This window comes from Megalobrama amblycephala, linkage group LG10, assembly GCF_018812025.1.
Source record: "Megalobrama amblycephala isolate DHTTF-2021 linkage group LG10, ASM1881202v1, whole genome shotgun sequence".
Taxonomy (NCBI): domain Eukaryota; kingdom Metazoa; phylum Chordata; class Actinopteri; order Cypriniformes; family Xenocyprididae; genus Megalobrama; species Megalobrama amblycephala.
The window spans coordinates 5,122,956-5,128,955 of NC_063053.1; positions in this window are offsets into that span (position 1 = coordinate 5,122,956).

Here is a 6,000-nt window from a genome sequence, read left to right on the forward strand (position 1 = left end):
ATGAGAGTGTGTTTAACAGCCTTCTCGGACACACGTGAAATACACCAGAGATCTCACCGCAACAACAACTACTGATTTATTAACTAAATGAACAGAACATGTAATGCAAACTGCTTTGAAACTGTTGCGTTTCTATCCTTACATTCATTGTAAAGTGTGAGGAGACATGAGGTTAATCTGGAGCAGAAGGAGAGTTTCCTAGCATTTAATCCAGACACACTCATCCTCAGATTGCAGAACGGGGTCACTGCACTTCTCCCACAATCCCTGGGGTCTTGGCCTTATTATCCCACCTCTGTTTTTAGCAGGGATGTCAGCAATCATGCAGAATCAATTCCAGCCGGACCACTCATTTATATAAAAAATTTATCCAGACAGAAAGGTAATTTAAATTTTTATTTAACCACACACACAAGTCTTCTAAGGGAAAGAATGAGATGCTCCCCATGGAGAGGCTAAAACGTCCTTCCTGTCCTTTGCTGCTGACCGTAACATTTTTTGCAAATGTAGTTTCTGAACAGTCATTCACAGAGGTCTTGATTTGGGGTTTGTGTTTATGTATAGTACTGTATTTGTGCCATTAGTCATACAAGTGTTTGGAATGAAAGGGAGACTCATTTACTCTCTGATTACTTTCCCTGTTCACTCTAAAAAACTTTTTTTAGAGTGTTTTTCCTGCTGTTCTCAGTCATGAAACAGAGAGAGAGAGATGTAAAACTACAAACATCTGACTCTCAACAGCACTTGTAATGTACAAAATGTTTTGTTTTTTCCATTTTTCATTTTGTATTTTGATGAGATTGTGAAGTCTTGCCCTTCAGTCCAGATGAAAAACTTCCCTGTCCATAATTTTAATATAATAATTTTCAGTCAAAAAGGCTGATGCTCAAAATTACTCATATAGTGAATTTGTGGCTAATCATTTATACAGGTGTTCATGCATAAATGCCATATTGATAATTCACTGAGTTTAATCGAAAACCGCATTGTTCCTCCTGGATCCGGTCCTGTTCATTATCTTTATGGACAGGATTTCTAGATGAGGCCAGGGGCCGGAGGGAGTCTGGTTTGGGGAGCATAGGATCTCGCCGCTGCTTTTTGCAGATGATGTAGTCCTGTTGGCTCCATCAAACCAGGACCTTCAGCGTGCACTGGGACGGTTTGCAGCCGAGTGTGAAGCGGCTGGGATGAGAATCAGCACCTCCAAGTCCGAGGTCATGGTTCTCAGCCGGAAAAGGGTGGTTTTTCCCCCCTTCGGGTTGGTGGAGTAGCCCTGCCCCAAGTGGAGGAGTTTAAGTATCTTGGGATCTTGTTCACGAGTGAGGGAAGGATGGAGCGGGAGATTGACAGGTGGATCGGTGCAGCTTCTGCAGTAATGCAGTCGTTGTACCGGTCTGTCGTGGTGAAGAAGGAGCTGAGCTGTGAGGCGAAGCTCTCAATTTACCGGTCAATCTACGTTCCTACTCTCACCAATGGTCATGACCGAAAGAACGAGATCCCAGATACAGGCGGTCGAAATGAGTTTCCTCCGCAGGGTGGCTGGGCGCTCCCTTAGAGGTAGGGTGAGGAGCTCAGTCACTCGGGAGAAGATCAGAGTAGAGCCGCTGCTCCTCGAGAGGAGCAGCTGAGGTGGCTCGGGCATCTGTTCCGGATGCCTCCTGGACGACTCCCTGGGGAGGTGTTCCAGGCATGTCCCACGGGGAAGACCTAGGACACGCTAGAGGGACTATGTTTCTCGGCTGGCCTGGGAATGCCTCGGAATCCCCCCGGAAGAGCTGGAGGAAGTGTAGGGAAGTCTGGGCGTCTCTGCTTAGACTGCTGCCCCCGCATCCCGGCCCCAGATAAGCGGAAGAAAATGGATGGATGGATGAGTTGAATCCTCCCGCATTTAAATAGACTGTGAATTTTTGTGAGCCGAGAGTTTAATTAGTAGACGACCTTATTGATCACATTTTTCCTGCCAGAATCGACGTGATTGTAATGACCAACTTATCTTTCACGAGTCTAAAATCATAAGGTTTACTGTTCGTACAATGAGCACAATTTCCAAACATTGAACAGTTGGATGAATGAAAAACAGTTCAAATCTAAAATTGTCTTTCAACAAAGTGTTGGCAATACAGCAAGAGATGATGAAGGCTGCCAAAACAGGGATGGCACAGGTTCTGAGCAAAAATGAAAAACACAACCTTGGCAGAACTTGTTATAAAAAGGTGTAAACATTACACCATGTAAACACTACGCTTTTTTGGCTAATCCATGTTAAACACTGACCCTGTGTTTGGGTAGTTTTTGAGGTAATGAGGTGCAGTTCAAGCACACATTCAATGATCCTGTGGGAGTTATGTTCATATTTGCCCTCTCTTGCCCTGCATGGTGTGGTTTTGAGCAAACTGCTGCTTTTTTATCTTAATTAATCACTTTAGAAGTCATTCCTTTAAACCACACCAAAAAAAAAAAAAAAAAAGTGTAGAATTTTTGAATAAAGGTACACACATTCTTGACCTTGGACATTAATTATACACTCTTACCCATCTTGTGCATATGTAATTATAGATGTGTCCCTAGATAATGGAAAAAAATTAATGTGTTATTGATAATTGGTGACAAGTTGCTGACATGAATTGGTGAAGAATCATTTAAAACTAGCAGTGCCACCGGTGTGAAATATGAAAGTATGTTTTATCTATAGTGGAGGTAATAAAAGATGCTGTCTAACTTAATGTTTCTCAATATGCATGATCATTTTCACATCATAGCAAAAAATGAAGAGACCAACTTCTGACTACTTTAGGAACATGCAGCCTTCAGATGTTTACCTAGTCGCTGTCACTCAGGAATCAGATTATTTTTAAAAAGTGCTTGTGCTCGTCTAACCTATGAGGACATTTGTATTCTTTTTATGTATGCTTATGCTATTGTTTGACTGACTGCTCTGAAGCAAGGGAGTCTCAAGAGAAGCCAGGTTATCCCAGGATATTTTTCTGTTGATATGAAAAATCTGGTACATTTAGCAACATTAGCAACACGGTATCTGTTTGATAACGTAGTCAAGCAAAATGCTAATCATATTAATTACCTTCATGTGTCCGACATTGTAAAATGCGATACCATTGTGCAGCGTTTACCTCAGTAAGTTGACCAAGTGGATCTCTGAGCTTGTGCAAGTGAGTGGAGGCGGGGCTAATTAGCATATTCATAGATCCACATATACTAAATGAAGCAAGGGTGTAGAGTTACATTCAGGCTATTTTAAGGCATTACATTTTTTTTTTTTTTACACAGGAAATGCTTAAATATCACGTTGTTGATCAAAGATGAGTTTTAAGGTATAAAATTATTGACTACAGGGGGATTTAAAAAAAAATATAGGTTCTATAGTGGTTCTTAGGTTCATTCAAAACTTTTCAAGAACCCTTTCTGTCTCTTAAGTTCTACCAGAAAGACTCAGGGGAGAGGAGAATGTTTACATGATATTTATTCCATAAAAATAATTAGATGGTAGTGAGCTACAGTGATTCATATCTAGTTCTATAGAAAAGTTCTTTGGTGTAGGACCCGTCCTTAATCCAAATCCTGGGGGATGCAGATTCGGCTGGTCCTGCCTTAAAATGAAGGGAGGGGCGGAGCCTACCCCCGATGGATGGACAGCAGTGTTGCCAAGTCCACAGTTTTCCAGCAAAATTGGGCTACTTTAACAGTGTTGCAGCGGGTTGGTTTTCATGTCTGCTGGTTGAAGCGACCCCAATAACGTGATATTTACCCCCTGGAATGCTAATTTTACCTTGGGAACCTCGCCAAAAATGCGGATTTATCCCATGGGACGCGATTTTTACCAGGGACCCCCCCTGAAATGCAGTTGGGCTAGTTTTGAGTAGCAACAATTTGTTGTGAAAACCTGGCAACCCTGATGGACAGGAACCAACCTGGTGGTGGTGGGAAGGATGGAGGGGAACATCAGTGTCATCAACTGCGAACGAGTTCAGTGCTTATATACTCCAAGTGCCAAGCAGTGATTGGCCAGACCTATTAGTATGAATGAATGATGTGGCATTAGAGTCTTCATAATAGAACCTACGTTAAAAGCTATCACTTCTTGAGCTGTAATTTGGATGTTTGGAGAGTAAAAATTTCAGATCTGTTCATTATTTTTGTTTTGGCTTGTTTAAAATGCCTAGATGGTGTTCTCATGCACTAGTGTTTTAGCTAGCTTGTACAAAGTATTTGATTTTTTTTTTCACAGGATGCGTACCTGAACGCTGGGTATTGTAAGTGCAATGCTGTACAGGTAAGCAACTGTTTACTACATCAGAAAAGCCGTAAGCATGGAGCTGATTAATGTCAAAACGTATTAGTTTTCAAATCATGCATTGGGGAAAGAGTTTTGAGATCATAATATGGTATTGTGCAATGAACCATGCAAAAATAAGGCTTTATTATCAATAATCTGCCCCTGTAATCATAATTTATGTGAAAAGAAATTTACTGTTGGTGTTTTACTGCCACTAGAGTTCATTTTTGCAAAAATGTAGGTATTTAAGCATGTTTTTCCAATGAGACTTAAAACCTTAAAAAGCTTCTCCATGACATCAGGCTATAAATCTTTATTTTTTTAAGACTGAATGTGTGAAATTGTCTTGATGGTCAAATGCTTGAGTCAGACGTGTGGTTCCTAATGCCTCTCGATGCTGTAAATAAACAATGTTCTCGCCTAAACAGAAACATTTCAGTACAGCAGCAGCAGAAAGACTCAGTGCTTCCCTAAATATAGAATCAACATCCAGCCGACAGAGGTTGCTTGCATTTCACTTGGTTACGTGAGTATCCCTGTGCAAACAAACTGCCTTTGAAACATAGATGCCCCATTTTACAGCCTTACAAACAACCCATTGCCTCTGCAAATTCATTCTTCTCTCAATCCATTCTTGATCCTGTCTCTTTCAGTTTGCCTTCAGAAGTTTCCAGCAATTTTCACTTTTTATCCAGTGTATAATTTACAAAGCTAAGCGTTGTGTCCTCGGCCCTGCCTTCTCTGCACAGAGCTCCGCTTTCTTCTTTGACTTAAGTACACCTAATCTAAAACAGCGCTCAGATGGTCTGTTTCCGCTAAGACATTCGTTTATAGCCTGTATTAACACACGCTATTTCTTTAAATAATACATGTCATCTAAATAAATGATCATTCTGTCTTGGCTTCTCTGGCTTTGATGGAAAAACTCATTTTCAAGACACTGGTGTAACAGATGCTGAATGTTTGGACTGTAATCTTCTGTTGAGAATGATCTAAGAGTTTGGGGACAGACGAAATGCAGCATTGAAAACTATATTACACAGAGAAAATCAAAACATCAAGCGGTGTACAAATACATGGCTTGCTTATGCAGTAAACAATTTTGCATTAAATCTGTGCTGTAGATGGTTTGTTTGTAAAGGCCCTTCGGAAAGGTTTTACTACAGTTACACAGACGTATGCAGTGGCGCCTTGTGTTGTTCCTGGATGTTAACCACAATGACATCCAAGCCTTTCTGAGGTAACACGATTTGCACAGGACATCACAAGTTATTATATCAGCTTTTCTCTCTGAATTAGATGGCATTTGCAAAACAGAGCAACTAATAACCTCTCACAGGAAATAGTGTTTCAAATTCTGTTTCAGTAGGGGTGGGTGACCTTCAGCTCAAGTGAGAGACAGAAGGTGGAGGAAGAACACTCAAAATGACAACCTGTCACTTTCCCTTCTGCTGAGAATCTCCACGCTTCACTGTGTCTGGCTAAACTGAATTTACCACACTAATGAAATGTCTTTTTTTTTTATATATGAAACTTTATTTCCATTGCCTGCACATACAGCGCTGTTACTTTTAAAAATATCTACCCACACACTGTCACTGAGCACTTTGAAATTCAGAGGATCCACTTCACAAGGTCCGAGTGGTCCAGAAAACAAAATCATCTTTAAAAGGTACCAGGTTTATATAATGAGCACTTTTTAAGGTAGA